This window comes from Acomys minous, assembly GCF_964271855.1.
Source record: "Acomys minous genome assembly, chromosome: 12".
In the NCBI taxonomy this organism is placed as follows: domain Eukaryota; kingdom Metazoa; phylum Chordata; class Mammalia; order Rodentia; family Muridae; genus Acomys; species Acomys minous.
Window position 1 is genome coordinate 23,520,946 of NC_140493.1, and position 17,291 is coordinate 23,538,236.

General features: G+C 47.9%; 1 protein-coding gene across 1 annotated transcript in view; it reads left to right on the forward strand.

The window, feature by feature from the left end:
• The window catches only part of LGALS2 (galectin 2), a 346,473-nt gene that overhangs the window by 314,798 nt on the left and 14,384 nt on the right, over positions 1-17,291 (forward strand). The gene's annotated exons all lie outside the window — the stretch shown is intronic.

Below are 17,291 nucleotides of genomic sequence, written 5' to 3' on the forward strand. Positions count from 1 at the left end.
CCGCTCCTATAAATCCATTACTCAAAGCCAGGTAATGAGTTTGCTTGAGACCACCCGAGGGTCAGTGCTTGCACCGGGTACTTCCTTCTGTATTCAGTTTACAAACCCGTAAAGAGCTCGTTGCATTTGGGTTATTCTGTGACCAGCACTGGAGAGACAGACAAGGCTAGATTTCTATCTCACAAGGTGGTGAGGAGCTGGGCGCGTTCTCGGACGTCAGTAACGCCAGCACTTGGCAGACAGAGGCAGGAGATGATCAGTTAAAGGCCAATGTGGGATACCCTATCTCAAAGTACATAACACTCACAAGCAATGAGGAAGCCCGAGGGGCGGTAGCAAAACAAGAAAGTCGCTTTCCCTAAACTGGGATGGTGATGAAGTCAGTGTCTAGTTTTGGGGTGGTTCAGGTGGCAACAATGCGAGGTATACGATTCTTTTTGTCTGTTTGTTTTGGTAGTCAATTCTTTGGCCCGCTTTTACCATCCTCCGCCGTTCTGCAGTTCTCAGGATTACCCAGTCGTTTGCTCTCTGTCGCCCCTGGCGGCCATCCGGGGAAGAGGCCATAGTGCCCCTCTCCAACCAGTCTGTGCCAGCAAGAGATAAAGAGCCTCTGAGACCAAGGAACTGGAGAATCCAGTTCCGCGAGCCTGTGGCCTTGGAGAGGATCTAGATTCACCTTGCCGAACCACAGTGACCTCATTTCAGTCTTTTTTTCTCTTGAACCCAACACTCACTGAGATGTTTAATTCTCTCCCACAACCTATAAAATGCAGGAGGTGGGTATGTGTGTTTATAGCCCCTCAGCAAAAGCCAGAGTGAGATGGGCTTGGCTCTCCTTGCTTCCTTTATTATTAAAATTAAAATTGTTAAAGAAATAAAACACAACCGCAGACTAGGCGTTAGTGGTGCACGCCTTTAATCTCATCACTTGGTGGGTAGAAGCAGGTAGATTTCTGAGATTGAGGCTAGCCTGCTCTACAGAGTGAGTTCCAGGACAACCAGGGCTACACAGAAAAAAAAACAAACAAACAAAACCCTGTCTAGAAAACCAAAACAAAGGAGATAATATTTGCTCTGGCTCACAGTTGAAGGGTACAGTCTTGTCTTGTTGGAGAAATCAAGGTGGCAGGAGCCTGAAACAGCTGGGCCTATCACATCTGCAGCCGAGAAACAGTGTTGAATGCATGCTGCCACGCAACTAACTCCCTTTCTCCACATACACAGTACAGGATCAGAATAGGGGGTGGTGCCACCCACAGTGGGCAAAGCTTCCCACCTCAATAAACTCAAGTCAAGATAATCCTATTGAGGCATGCCCAATGAGTCGACAGTTCTAACCATCACAATGTCCTGAGACCTAAAGCAGTTGTTGGTGTCCAGAAGGTGGTGGGACTCAGAGCATGGCTCCTCAAAGCGTGGCACGTGCCCACACTGAAGGAGTCTTCGAGCCGGCACAGAACACACACACAGACACCAACTCCTCAAAGGAGTGTTTATTTACCCCGCTGGGGACAAGCAGGGGGCTGCCTCTGGATCAGGCAAAGGCAGCAGCAAGTACCTCTGCAGGGCTGGTTTGCAAGGAGGAAAAGAGGAAGTCCGTTAGGATGAGTTGGTGAGTCCTGATTGGACACTAGTCCGTGTAGCCAAATAATGAATTTTGACTGCTGGACCTTGGTGATCAGCCCCAGGAATGAGTTAGGCAAAAGGAAGTAGCCAAATACAGGCATAGACCTTGGTGGCTGGCTTTGGGGATGTAATCTAATGGTTTAGCAAGGGAGAGGAAGCAGGGAGGGTAAGACCTGCTGGCGCCATGTTTGCCTCTGGCCTGTTGGAAAAGCCCTTCATTGCATGTGGAGCTGAAGGAAGGCCAGAGAAGGCCTACTTACCTTCCCCTGCCTGCCGTCCTTTCTTCTTTCTTTCTCCCTGTCCCTTCCAGGCAGGCCATAGAAGCTAGAATTCTTCATGTCCAAGGTTAGTCATAGACCCTAGCATCGCTCTCCATAGCTGCTCAAAAACCTAGCCCTCTCACAAAACCCCCCAATCTTTTGGGGGAAAAACCAATCCGAAGGAAGTTCTTTCACCTACCTGTGTCCGGCTAATAGTAGGCTGTGAGACCTTCCTTTGGGGGCAGGGGCTGCTTCACACCTGGAGGAAAAAGAGGCTGGGCCTGGGCCTCCCTTCTTGCTCCTGCCATCAGATCACACTTGTCTGGGTACATTCCCCATAGCTGTCACTGCTTTGTCAAACCCAGGCGTGAAAATGGAGGGCTCACCTAAGGTCTTTGCAGCCTCCTTCTAAAGCGTCCTGTCAAAGCAAACTGACTAAATAAATCTGTTACACTTTCCTCCCGTTCTGTCTTCATCAGTTTTATTTCACGCCTACCCAGGAATTCCAGGAAAGCCAGGGAAGCTTCTCCCCTGTCTCGTTCAATAAATACACACTGAAAAAATAAGACGCCAGTGCCCAGCTCTCCACAGTGAGCTTTGCTGAGGTGGAAGGTGTTGGATCCTCCGGAGCTAGAACTATGGACAGCTGTGAACCAGCATCTGGGAACTGGTAATTGACCCCAAATCTTCTAGAAAAATAGCCAAGGCTCTTAACCACTGAGCCATCTCCCCGGCCCTCCCTTTTTTAATCTAAATTTTTTAAAACTACATTTTGGATCTGGAGAGATGGCTTAGGTCTTAAGAGCAAACACTGCTTTTGCAGGGGAGCCAAGTGCAGTTCAAGGCACGCACATTGGCTCACAACCTCCTGCCATACCAGTCCCAGAAGGATCTGACACTTCTGGCCTCCTGCAGCCATGTGTGCGTACTCACACACAGATGCACACGTATGCATACATACACACACATAATTAAATAGTCATTTGGCATTGGCATGGTCTACATAGCAAGTTCCAGAACGGTGAGGACTACATGGAGAGGCCCTATCTCAAACAAAACAAAACCTTTTAAAAAGTATTATGTTCAGCTGGCTGGTAGTTGTGCACGCCTTTAAATCCCAGCACTCGGGAGGCAGAGGCAGGTGGATTGCTGTGAGTTCAAGGCCAGCCTGGTCTACAGAGCAAGTCCAGGACAGCCAAGGCTACACAGAGAAACCCTGTCTCAAAAAACCAAAAAAAAAAAAAAGTGCTTATCTACATGTATGAGTATACACCATGGCGCATGTATGGAGGACAGAGGACAACTTTCAGGAGTGGATCCTTGGGTTCCAGGCTCAGGGTTGGTGGCAGTTGCCTTCATTCACTGGGCCATCCCGCTGGCTCCACCCCAGGTTTCATGTGGTGCTGGCTATCAAACCATGCTCGACAAGCCCTCTGTCCGCTGAGCTACAGCCCCAGACTGGCATTTACTGATTCCAATGAAAGAAAGCAGCAAACAGCGCCAAGTACAGGGCCTGTCGCACCCCTTGCTCTTCCCGTCCCCAGAGCACGGAGGCAACTGCAGAGCACCTGTCTTCACCTCCCTCCTTTGCCGGATCTGGCACTTTGTCTCCCTGCCACCTTGCCGGACAAGGACTCCAAGGACAGCAGGAGAGACTTGGAGAAGCTCCAGGAAAGGACTTCCTTGCCTCTCTGTCACAGTCACAGTTGCCAGGCACTGGGGGGCGGGGATGGAACATTTGCCACAGGTGTAGAGAATATTAGAGTTGACAGAAATCTTTGGCCTCTTCTAAGTAACCAGAGCCTTTGGATGTTTTCTCAGTCCCTATCCCCCAAGACAGGGTTTCTCTGTGTAGACCAGGCTGGCCTTGAACTCAGAGATCCACTGGCCTTTGCTTCCTGAGTACTGGGGTTAAAGGTGTGTGCCACCGTGTGTAGCTCAATTTATTTATTTATTTATTGTTTTTGTTTTTTGTTTTTTGTTTTTGTTGTTTTTGAGACAGGGTTTCTCTGTATATCCTTGGCTGTATCCTGGAGTTGCTTTGTAGACCAGGCTGGCCTTGAACTCACAGTGATCCACCTGCCTCTGCCTGGGATTAAAAGCATGCCCCACCACTGCCCGGCCAATTTTTTTTTTAAGATGTCCCTAAGTGGGGCATAATGGCACACACCTTTAGTCCCAGCACTCAGGAGGCAGAGGCAGGTCTGTGAGTTCAAGACCAGTCTGGTCTACAAAGAGAGTCCCAGGACAGCCAGGACTATTGCACAGAGAAACCCTGTCTCAAAAAACAAACAAACAAACAACAACAACCAAAAAAATCAATTGAGGCCAGCATGGACTACATAGAGAGTCTTAGGTCAGCTGGGACTCTACTGAGAGTCCCTCCCTGACTCCCCCATCCCATCCAAGATAGCTACCTCAACCTCAGCACTCAGAGGCAAGCTGATCTCTCTAAGTTCCAGGCCAGTCAGGAATACATAGTGAGTTGTGTTTCTAAAGAAAGAAAGAAAATGGCTGGGGAGATGGCTCCTAAGTTAAGAGCACCTGCTGCCCTTCCAGAGCACCTGAGTTTGGCTCTCAGTACCCATGTCAGGTGGCCCGCAGTCACCAGTAACTGCAGCTCCAGTGGAGTCGAGGACAGCCAAGGCTTCACAGAGAAATCCTGTCTCGAAAAGCTAAAACAACAACAAACTTCAGGTGATGGTGGTACACACGTTTAATCTTAGCACTGACGAGGCTAGCCTGGTCTACAGAGTTAATTCCAGGAAATCCAAGGCTACACAGAGAAATCCTGTTTTGAAAAACTACTACTAAAAATAATAGTAATAATAATGATAATAATAACAATAATAACAACAACAGTAATAACAATAATAATCTTTAAAATTTTTAAACAATACAAATAATTTTGAATGTAAACTTACATACTTATTTAGAAAGGAAATAGGGAACTTTGAAGCTGGACATGGTAGTGCAAGTAGTGGTGTGGTCCCAGCGCTTTGGAGGCTGAGACAGGAGGCTCACTGTGGGTTTGAGGGTAGCCTGAGCTACCTGGTGATTTTCAGGACAGCTTGAGGTGCAGAGTGAAACCTTGTGTCAAACTAGCAAACAAAGCCTGATGTGGTGGTGCATGCTAAGGCTACACAGAGAAACCCTGTCTCGGAAAAACACACACACACACACACACACACACAAAACAAAACAGAAAAAGCAAACAAGACAAGAAAACAACCACAGTCAAAACCCAGGCTAACCTACCAATGTGTGTGGTTTGTAGATGTCTCTTTAGGTTTTTGTTTGTTTGTTTTGTTTTAAGATAGGGTCTATGTAGCTAGTCTAATTCTTTAATGTGTGGTCTTTCTAACTCACTCTCAAGTTCTGGGGTTTCAGGTTGATGTAGCATAGTTTATTATTTTACGTTAATCAGAACAAGATTTTTTTCTCTATCTCCCTGCCATGCTACTGGGGTGTGTGTGTGTGTGTGTGTGTGTGTGTGTGTGTGTGTGTGTGTGTGCACATTTTTGTGCTGCATGCTTGTCACTTAGCAAAGATTTCATGGCATTTCCCACAAGAGAAAGATCAATCAACCTTTGTGGACAGCTGATCAAAAAAATAATAAATGTTTTGAGAGCTGGGCTCTCACAGCCCAGACTTGCTGTGTTCCTTCCTTCTCTCTCATGGAACACTTTAGGCTGCTGGTCATTGCAAGGCTGGAATCTGGGTTACATGAGAGCCCTGTCTGTTTGCTTCCTACAGCATGCCTAGACTGTGCCCCCAGCAGAGGCTGTAATGAATGAAAAAGCAAACAACTGGTCCAAATCCGATGCACACCCATGACTTTTCCCTCAATCGCTTACATCTGAATCTGTAATCCTATTAGGCCCAGGAACTGCATACAGCCTTGGTGAAGGGTTGAACACACAGCACTCTTTGGATCACCCAAGCCCAGAAATCCAGCCCATTTTGATCTAGCAGCGTCCTCCCCTTACTGTGGGTCCTGCCTTTTTCTAATCCACACAGACATGCTGGTGGCCTAAGCTGGAGTCACGCCTGGATTTGCCCGGGTAAGGGTGCTTACCTCTCCAGAGTGTCAACGTGTTCATCAGCAAAATGAAGACAATAACAGATATTTCAGAAAATGTTATGAGTAGCCAAATCTAATGGCCCAGGCCTGTCATTCCAGCTACTCAGGTAGTCCCTGGCCTAGAGTGGGTTCCAGGCCAGCCAGTGACATAGTGAGATCTTGTCTCTAAATAAAAACACACAAAAAGTGCTAGAGGTTTAACAGTGACAGGACCCTTGCCTAGCAAGTATAAGGCTCTCACTTTGATCTCCAGTATCGGTGGATGATCCTGCCAGAAACCGATGTCCAAAGTTCTGGGTTCGAGGATTACCATGCAGCTTTGCTTACCAAAGCTGGGGATTAGAAACAATTTAAGTGAGCCTGGTAGTGGTGGAGCACACCTTTAATCCCAGCACTGGGGAGGCAGAGGCAGAGGCCAGCCTGTTCTACAAAGCAAGTCCAGGACAGCCAAGGCTACACAGAGAAACACTGCCTCAAAAAACAAAAACAGCAACAACAACAACAAAAAAAAAAAAAAAAAAAGAAAGAAAAGAAAAAGAAAGAAAGAACTTAAGTAGGGCTGGTGAGATGAGATGGCTCAGCAGGAAAAGGCACTTGCTGCCAAGCCTGAGGGCCTGAGTTTGATCTCCAGGAACCATATAACGGAAAAAGATAACTGACTCCCAAAAGTAGTCCTCTGGCCTCCATAGTTGTGGTGTGGCGCGCGAATGCGTGCACACACATACACACACACACACACACACACACACACACACACACACACACACACAGAGTAATGAAAGAAAGTAAAAAAGATCCAGCACTCAAGGAGGCAGAAGCAGGTGGATCTTTGTGAGTTCAAGGACAGCCTGGTCTACAAAGTGAGTTGAGGACGGCCAAGACTACACAGAGAAACCTTGTCTCAGAAAAAGAAAAAAAGAAAAAAAAAAAAGAAAAGAAAAAGAAATGAGAAAGAAACAACGTAGGCATCCTGCAGTGGAGACTGGCTCAACACAGCCCAGGGTAGGGTCTGGAGAGATGATGACTCCGTGGTTAAGAGCACTTGCTATATTCAATTCCCACCACTCACACATCAGCTCACGACAGTTTGTAACTCTAATTCCTTTTCTGAGTTCCGAAAGCACCAGGCAAACATGTGGTGCACAATTCTCACATATATACATACATACACACAATTAAATTAAAAAACAAAACAAAACAAAAAGTCCAGGGATGGCCAGGCGGTGGTGGCACATGCCTTTAATCCCAGCACTCAGGAAACAGAGGCAGCAGATCGCTGTGAGTTCCAGGCCAGCCTGATCTACAGAGCAAGTTCCAGGACATCCAGGCTACACAGAGAAACTCTGTCTCAAAAAAACAAAAAACAAAAAACCAAAACAACAAAGACAAAATGGTTCAGGGTAACTGTGGAACAGGGTTCAGAATATGTTGTTTTTACATATTTGTGTATTGCTTGTTTGGGCCTCAGGTAACCAGGCTGATCTTGCTATGGACCTGAGGCAGATCTCGTCCTGTCTCTACTTCCTGAGTTCTGGAATCATAGGTGTGCGTCACCACACCAGATTAAGAAAGAATAGAACCCGGGTGCAGCACAGTGTGTGGACTTGCTCTTTCGTGTGTGGCTGTTAAATGTTCCTGGAAGAGGTCATGAGGTGGTGTGGACTTGCAGGGTCCTGGAGGCTGCCGTATGTAAAAGGAGCTTTGATTCGTCTGTTTCACTTGTTGTCTGGGAGGCTCACTGCCTCTGTCTGCTAGCCTAGGCCAAGTACTGGAAGCTTAGCCTCTGTACAATCTAACCTGGGCCTAAATATTTCCAGCCTCTGAGATTGACCGCTGAAAAAACCCAGCCTTACTTGTTCTTTCTGAGCTCTGGGCTGGCTGGGTCAAGTCAGCTGTTCTGGCTCAAACTCCTCTCCCAGCTGACTTATTCAATCTGGCTTCTCTCTCGGCCCCTGAATTGCTCTGCTTGGCCTCAAACTAACTCCAGCAATCTGCTCTAATCTTCTGGCTCCTTCTCATTCTCTGGCTCGTTCTGTCTTCACCTGTGTCTAGCTTGTTTTCGCATTCAACCTTTCCCTGTAAAACTCTCCCTGTAAAACTGCCTCCTCTCTCATTCTCTCTCTCTCTCTCTCTCTCTCTCTCTCTCTCTCTCTCTCCTTAAGTAGCTTCCCTCTCCTGCCTGTTCTTGTGAGAGCTAGACGTTATCATTCTTGGTCAGATCTTTCTTGGATCACTTTTTCTGCCACTCAATTAGACATCACTTTCAAATATGGGTGTTTCCTTCTACAAACTAACTTTACCTTCATTGTTTGGGATTAATGGCGTGGACCACCACGCCTGGACCTAAGCTTCTCTTTACCTGATACTTGCTCTATACCAGGTTGGCCTTGAACTCAGATCTGCTTTCTTCTGCTTCCTGAATTAAAGGCATGTTTGTATTCCAGCCGGACCACACAGACCCAGAAGGTCTTTGGATGTGATCTCCTGCCAGAGCAGCCATGTTCTGAATTAAACTTCCTCTATAGAGGTACGACTTGTTTCTCTTTTTAGGTTGAGTGTGGTGGTTTGAACAGCCCCCTAGCTCACATATTTGAATGCCTTTTGTGGAACTGTTTGGGAAGGATTAGGAGGTGTGGCCTTGTGGGAGGAGGTGTGTCCCAGGACCTGCAGTGGGCTCTGAGGTTTCAAAAGTCTAGACCAGGCTCAGTGTCTCTCTGTGCCTGCAGATCAGATTGTAAAGGTCTCCGCTGCTGCTCCAGCACCAAGCCTGTCCGATTCCCACCATGACTGTCATGGACTAACTCGGTTAAACTGTAAGCAAGGCCCAGTCAAGTGCTGTCTTTTATAAGCATTGCTTTGGTCATGGTGTCCCTTCACAGCAATAGAACAAGATAAACATGAGAGGCATTTCCCCTTTGTAAAAAAATGACTTGTTTTATTATATTGTTATGTATGTCTGCGTGTGTGTGCAGTGTCCATGGATGCCAGAGGAGGTGTTAGATACTTAAGCTGCTGCTACAGATGGCTGAGAATCACCTGAGATAGATACTGGAAATCAAATGCTGGTCCTCTGCAGAGCCATCTCTCCAAACCGTGAAATATTTCTTTTTTAAGATTTATTTATTAAGCCAGGTGTGGTGGTGCATACCTTTAATCCCAGCACTTAGGAGGCAGAGGCAGGCAGATCACTGTGAGTTCGAGGACAGCCTACAGAGAGAGTCCAGGACAGCCAAGGCTACACAGAGAAACCCTGTCTCAAAAAAAAAATCCCAAACAAACAAAAATGATTTATTTATTATTTATACAGTATTTTGCCCACATGTGAGCCTGCCTGCCACAAGAAGGCACCAGATTTCAATATAGATGGTCGTGAGCCACCATGTGGTTACTGGGAATTGAACTCAGGACCTTTGGAAGAGCAGTCAGTGCTCTTAACCTCTGAGCCATCTCTCTAGCCTGCATGAAGTATTTTTCTAGTCTCATGCATGTTTCAACTTTGTTTTGTTTTGGTTTTGGTTTTATGAGACAGGGTTTCTCTGTGTAGCTTTTCAGCTGTCCTGGACATGCTTTGTAGACTAGGCTGGCCTCAAACTCACAGCGATCCCCCTGTCTCTGTCTCCTGAGTGCTGGGATTAAAGGCCCGGAGAGTTTTGTTGTTTTTTTTTTTTTTTAAGGCCAACACCCTGACATTTACAAGCTGTTTTTCCTTCCAGCTTATTCTCTTAGTGGCCACCAGGTGGCAGTAAACACTTTCTCTCTCCTGATTCCTGCATCTGTTTGCGCCATTGGTCCTAAGAGGTGGTGGCTGAGTTCTGTGGCAGGACTGCAGACTTCAAAGCTGAGGCCTGGGCTGGGATGCAGTTCAGGGGTGGAGCCCTTGCCTGGCATGTTAAAGCCCCAGGTCTGATCTCTAGCAACAGAAGAAAGAGGCCCAGAGTTGGGTCCTGCAAGGAGAAGCTGGTTTTGTGTGAACTTCAGCCCTGACCCCTAATTTGTAGAACTGTTTCACTGGTATATTATTTATATGCTGTACAGCTTGCCTAATTAACGTACAAAATGTTCTTTTTAAATATTACATCATTAAGTGCCTGGCATGATAGTGCACATCTTTAATCCCAGCACTATCGAGGCAGAGGCAGGCGGATCACTGTGAGTTCAAGGCCAGCCTGATCTACAAAGTGAGACCAGAGCAGCCAAGGCTAGACAGAGAAACCCTGTCTCAAAAAAAAAAAAAACCCAATAAATAAATAAATAATAATAATTACATCATTAAAATTTAAATGGCAGTAAATATATCTTAACTATTTTTGTTTTTGTTTTTTGAAATAAAGTTTCACTTTGTAGCACAGGCTAGACTGGAATTGACTTTGTAGACCAGGCTGGCCTCAAACTCATGGCAGTTGTATTACTGAGGGTTCTATAGAGGAAGATAACGAACAAAATGAAGACAAGCAGTAGTGGCGCGCGCCTTTAATCCCAGAACGCTGGAGCCAGAGGCAGGCGGATCTCTGTGAGTTCGAGGCCAGCCTGGTCTACAGACTGTTCCAGGACAGCCAAAGCCACACAGTGAGGCCGTGTCTCCAATTCCACTCCCCTGCCCCAAAGAGAACAAATAGAATGAGTATATATTTATTCATTTTTAAAAAGATTTATTTATTTATTATATATAGTGTTCTCCCTGCAGGTACACCTGCAGGCCAGAAGAGGGCACCAGATCTCATTATAGATGGTTGTGAGCCACCATGTGGTCGCTGGGAAATTGAACTAGGACCTCTGGAAGAGCAGTCAGTGCTCTTAACCTCTGAGCCATCTCTCCAGCCCACAAATGTACATTTAAATGGCATTTATTGGATTGGCTTACAGGTCATGTTAGACAAGATTTTTTCAGGGAGTAGACACAGGTTACATTGTCCAACAATGGCCGTCTCCATGCTGAAAGGCCTGAGAAGCCAGAGCTTCTGTGACAGCAGTCTGATCTGGTGCGGGAGGGCTGGAGGACTCCCGGAGAACTGCTGGTCTTCCTTCCATTCTGGAAGCCTGAAGAAGCTGGTGTCAGCCAAGAAGGGCAGCAGTGGTCATAGCAACAGAGTGGACGACTCACCATCGAGACCAAGGTAGCAAGGCAAAGAGTAAAACCATTTCCTTCTAACCTCCTTCACCAGGACCAGCGCTGAAAGGGGCAGCCATGTTTAGGGAGGGTCTTCCTACTTTAAATAACGGGGTCAGGAAGGTCTCACACAGGTGTACCCAGTGGCTTGTTTCACAGTTGGCTCCAGATTCAGTCAAGCTGATAGCCAAGATCAGGCAGGACTGCCGTTGCCCTGTCTCAGCCTCCAGTGTGCTGGCAGCAGGCACCAGCCTCCTAACCGGCTTCCAACTCTAAGCATTTGAAGGGGCACAATTCAGGGGCACTGCTTAAAGCCACAGTGTAGACTGCTGTCGCCATTATCTGTTTGCAAGCAGAAACCAAAGCCACTAAGCAGTGACTCCCTGCTCTCCCTTCCCCCAAGACCCTGCCAGTGTTTAATCTACTTCCTGGTTCCATGAATAGCCCATTGTAAATATTTCATAGCAGAAAGGTACATGGGGTGTCCTTTTACATCTTCCTGCTTACACTGGCTGTGTTGTCAAGGCGTCTCCTTGTGGGAGCAGGTGCCAGCAGTCAGCACCTTTTCATGGTTGAATAATGTTCTACTGTGTGGATAAGTTTTGGTTTTTGTCTTCGTTTGTTGACAGATGCTGGAGCATTTCAACCTTTTGCCCCTTGTGAAGATGGTGTGGTGGCTGATGTCTGCCATCTCAGCACCTGGGAGGTTGTGGCAGGAGGCTCAGGAATCCAAAGGCCAGCCTTAGCTATATAGAATTCCAGGCAAGCCAGGCAGGCACACTCAGGAGACAGAGGCAGGAGTTTGAGGCCAGCCTGGTCTACAAAGTGAGTTCCAGGACAGCCAGGACTATGTAAAGAGACCTTGTCTCAAAACAGACAAACAAACCAACAAGTAAATGTTCCGTGAGAGTCCAGCCTATAGAAGACCCTGTCCCAAAAGCAAACAAACAACAAAATAAAACAGGTGTCTGGGGCTGGAGAGATGGCTCAGAGGTTAAGAGCACGGTCTCTTCTTCTAAAGGTCCTGAGTTTGGTTCCCAGCAACCACATGGTGGCTCATGCCCATCTGTGATGAGATCTGGTGCCCTCCTGTAGCATGGAGGCAGAACACTGTATAAATAACAGCCCTGGCTGTTCTAGACTCACTTTGTAGACCAGGCTGTCCTCGAACTCACATCGATTCGCCTGCCTCTGCCTCCCAAGTGCTGGGATTTTGTGGGGTTTTTTGGTTTGTTTGCTTGTTTGTTTGTTTGTTTTGTTTGTCTGTTTGTTTTTGGTAATTTTGGTTTTTTTCAAGACAGGGTCTCTCTGTGTTAGACTTGGCTGTCCTGGACGCTCTTTGTAGACCAGGCTGGCCTCAAAATCACAGCGATCCGCCTGCCTGCTGGGGGATTAAAGGTGTGTGCCACCATGCCCAGCTAAATAAATCTTAAAAAACAAAAAACTGGTGTCTGTCCATCCTCTGCAGGAAACACACTGAGATAATCTAGCAGTGAGGTCCTTTCCTCTTGGCTGGGCCGAAGGCACAGAGGGAAGGAGAGGGAGTGGCTGGAAAATTCTCAAATTCTGCAGCGACAAGGGCAAGGCAGTGGAAACTCTAGTCTGTGAGATTTTCGTAGGGCAAGAGCAGGTGACAGAGGGAAAACTGAGACCCCCAAGATCCTCTTGATGCTAGGTGGGCGGGCAGGTGGTCACATCCACCCCTCCCTTTGCAGCTGGGGAGGGAGGGGGCGGTATTGCCAGGGTTCCAGGGAGAGTGCCTGAGTGCCACCTCTGGTAGGCTGGACGGGTGTCTGATAGTAATGATCTCCTGATACAGTGACAGGCTTTTGACCATTCCACCAGTGCCAGCCCTGCTAGCCAGGAGCCATGGCACACCTGCCTTGTGCCAGACTTGGAAAGCCACACCCACTGCATACGTTCTCTCCTCCAGCCCTGTGCAGCTCTGTGCAGTACAAATCTTGCAAATAGCTTCCAATTGAGGAATTCCTTCCACCCAGTCTGTGGGGGCACAGATGCTAAGAAATAGAGTCCGAGCCAGGCGGTGGTGGCCCACACCTTTAATCCCAGCACTCCAGAGGCAGACGCAGGAGGATCTTTGTGAGTTAGAGAAAAGCCTAGTCTATAGAGTGAGTTCCAGAACAGCCAGGGATATACAGAGAAACCCTGTCTCAGAAAAAAAAAATTTTTTTTTAACATTTAAAAATGGTATTTTTGGGGCCGGGCGGTGGTGGCGCACACCTTTAATCTCAGCACTCGGGAAGCAGAGGCAGGCGGATCGCTGTGAGTTCGAGGCCAGCCTTGTCTACAAAGTGAGTCTAGGACAGCCAGGGCTACACAGAGAGACACTGTCTCGAAAAAACATAATAATAAATGGTATTTTGGAACCCAAATCCTGTGTCCCACTCTGAAAAATGAGAACAGATCTGTGAAGTGGACATTTCCCAAAGACCTGGATCTATTTATTTCAGGGACTCTCAGAGTCCTACAGACTTTGATTTTTTCCTTCCTTCCTTCCTTCCATGTTTGTTTTGTTCTGTTTTCTTTTTTCGAGACAAGGTTTCTCTGTGTCTGGCTATCTGGATTCACTTTGTAGATCCACCTGCCTCTGCCTCCCAAGTGCTGGGGGAGTAAAGGCGTGCGCCACTACTGCAGCTTCTTCCTTTCTTTTTTCTTCTTTCCTCCCTTCCTCCGTCCCTCCTTCCTTTCTTTCATTCTTCTTCCCTCCCTCCCTCTCTCCCGCCTTTCTTTTGGTTTGGGGCTTCGGTGGAGGGACACAGCCTTGTCCATTTCCTGATGTCCAAGATGGAAGCTCTTTCTAGACTCCTATGCTCATCCTCTGAAGTCGGCTAAGCGTCAGGAGCGATTGGCCCCACTCTGCTTCTCCTGCTGTGTGCCCCTGGCAAGGCTCTCGACATCTCTGAGCCTCAGTTTCCCTATCCATTCAATGAGTATAGTGACAGTCATTCAGAGGGCAGGTGAGGGTCAAAGGAAGCAGCCTGGTCTACAAAAGGAGTCCACGACAGCCAGGGCTGTTACACAGGGCAACCCTATCTTGAAAAACTGAAAAAATAAAAATAAAAATAAAATAAGCAAACAAAACAAAGGGAATGTGGAAACAGGGCCCTAACTTATGGGGGGGAAAATGCTTGTGGGAGAAGAGGCAAGAAGACATAAATGGCAAACTGTGTGTGTCACTTACTTTCCTCACCGCTGTGACAAGAGACGAGACAAAAACCACTTAAGGGTAGAAAGGGTTATTTTGCTGACTGAGGGGATGCTGCCTATCATGGCGGCGACAGTCACGCTTCGGGAACATGAGCCAGCTGGTCACGCCCAAGTCAGGAAACAGATGAGTGCTAGAGCTCAGTTGGCTTCCTCCTTCTCTCCTTCTCTACGCATTAGGGACCCCAGTCCACGAGGTGGTACTGCCCACATTCAGGATGCATCTTCCCTGTCAATCAAACCTCTCGGGAAAGTCCCTCAGGCGCTACCAAAAGTGTATCTCCTGGATGACTCTAAAATGAGTCACGCTGATGGTAAAGATTAAGTATCTCCCTATTAGGGCAGCTGTGACAATCGTCAACTTGATTAGAAGTGGAGTCTACTTAGAGGCCTGCCTCGGGCTGGTCCTGTGAGGGTATTTCTGGGGACTATTAGTGGAGAGAAGAGACCCTCCCTCAGGGTGGTGGCAGCTTCTAGCAGCCCAGAGGAGAGAGCTACACTATCTTTGCCTGCCCAGTCCTGCTTCTTTCCAGTGCACCCATCTTGTCCTTGCTACCACCATCTTTTATTTTTTTCTTTCTTTCTTTCTTTTTCTTTCTTTTTTGTTTTTTGAGACAGGGTCTCTCTGTGTAGCCTTGGCTGTCCTGGACTCACTTTGTAGACCAGGCTGGGCTCGAACTCACAGCGATCCACCTACCTCTGCCTCCTGAGTGCTGGGATTACAGGTGTGCGCTACCACGCCGGGCCCGCACCATCTTGTATAGACTTTACAATCTAGCTTCTCTGACTTTTGACGTTGGGCTGAAGACCAGTGGCTTTCCAGAAGTCCTCCAGGCCTTCAGCACCAGGTCAGGACTGCTGAGGAATTCAGCCCAGTGGGCTGAGCCGCTACAGGGCTCTCGGGCTCTCTAGTATGGAAATGGCCATTGCTGTACCATCCAGCCCTTAGTCTGTAAGCTATCTGATGGTCCTCTTGTTTTGTTGGTTCTGTTCCACTAGGGGATCATGACTAACATGGCACCTATGGGTTCCGTGTGGGCACAGGCCAACTGTGAGCCCCAGGGACAGCTCTCCATAGGAGAGAGAGCTTGCTGGTGGCCTTGGGTGCTGGAAGGGGACCAGAGGCCTTGGCTGGGGGAAGCTCCCTGTGACTAGGGCCATACTGGGTGGGTCCCTCTGCTTGTCACATGAGGGAGACAGGTGACTGCCTGTCTCCTACTGACTCAGATAGGCACTTAGCTGCTCTGGAGTTTGCCAAGGGCTGGGCATGTGGGTCAGGCTGTAATCTAGATACCATCTCTGATGCCCCTACATATCTCCTTTCTCTCTCGGCAGAGATGGGACACCAAGGAATAGAGGAGTTCATTGTGCACAGAATATTGGGTGGCCTGGGCCTGAGAAGAGGAGCCAGGCTCTGGCCTAAGGCTCCAGTCCCAGAGAGAGCTACTCTTATTCTAGAACCTTCCTCCCTCTCTCTCTCTCTCTCTCTCTCTCTCTCTCTCTCTCTCTCTCCTTCCCTCCTTCTCTCCCTCCCTTCCTTCCTGCCCTGCAAGTAGATGCACACATGCAGTCTACAATGTGCACATGTGTGTGAAGGCCAGAAGTGAATCTCTGGTGTTATCCACATTGAGTTTTTGTTTTTTGTTTTGTTTGAGACAAGGTCTCACTATGTAGCCCTGGCTGGCCTGAAACACAGAGATCCATCTGTTCCTGTCTCCCTTTTTTATGTGTTTTTGTTTTTTTGTTTTTTTTTTGTTTTTCAAGACAAGGTCCCTTTGTATTAGCCCTGGCTGTCCTGGACTCCCTTTGTAGACCAAGCTGGCCTCAAACTCACAGAGATCCTCCTGCCTCTGCCTCCTAGAGTACTGGGATTACAGGTGTGCACCACTGTGCCTAGCTTTATTTTTATTTTATTTTTAGCTATAGTCTCACTAGTTAGCCCACACCTTCCCCAAGCTCACTCCTCCTGCTTGGGAGTACAGTATGTCACCACCTCTGCCTACCTTTGAATCTGGCTCTGCCTAGTAAAGACCCGAGTCCAGCTGAGGAGGTGTTCCAGATGGAGGGATCAGCACATAGAGAGAAGAGCCTGAACTCAAGACCAAGACGTTCGAGTGGCCAAGGAGCTGGGCGTGAGATGAGGCTACAAGGAAAATAGGCCTGATGGCATATCCCTTGTGAGCCATGAGGAAATCTTGAATTCTGTCCCAAGTTCAGGATGGCTTAGAGTGACAGGATGGGGAGCTGTCATGGACAGCAAGGTGGCAGGAGGAGTGTGGGGCAGGAATGGAGACGGAGAAAGAGAGTGGCTGTGGTCCCTGCCGTTCTTCCAACTCTCCTGGTTTCTCTCTCCCTCAAGGCCAGGCCCAGATTCCAGTAAGGCAGGATGAGCCAAGAGCTCTTCAGGTTGTAGGGCTGGGGAGGGTGGCCAGCAGTGAGGACAGGAGAGATTCCAGAACCTGGAAATGAGACCAGACAAGGCAATCTCTGGGCCTGTGAAGCAAATCTCTGGGGGTCTTTGTCTTAGTCTGCTCCAGTGACTACAGCAAGACATGAGAGACTGGGTGATTTATAAAGAGTAAAAGTTTAGGGGTTGGAGATTTAGCTGAGCAGTAGAGCACTTGCCTAGCAAGCACAAGGCCCTGGGTTTGATCTTCAGCTCTGGGGGAGGAAAAAAAAGAATATAAGTTTATTTAGTTCGTGGTACTGGAGACTTGGAAGGATGGAATATGGTGGCTAATATCATCCATTTGAAGGGAAGCAAACCTCTGGGCCTGAGGGGGTTTCTACAGTGTTAATTACATACAGGCAGCACCTTCCCATGGGCTGGGGTCCTGGACTGAATCCAAAACGACAAAGTGAGCGAGCTGAGCACCAGCATCTCTCTCTGCTTCCTGTCTGTGGACGTCATGTGACCAGCTGCCTCAAGCTCTGCTGGCATGCCTTTCCACCATGATGGACTGTGCACCCTTGAACTACAAGCCTTTCT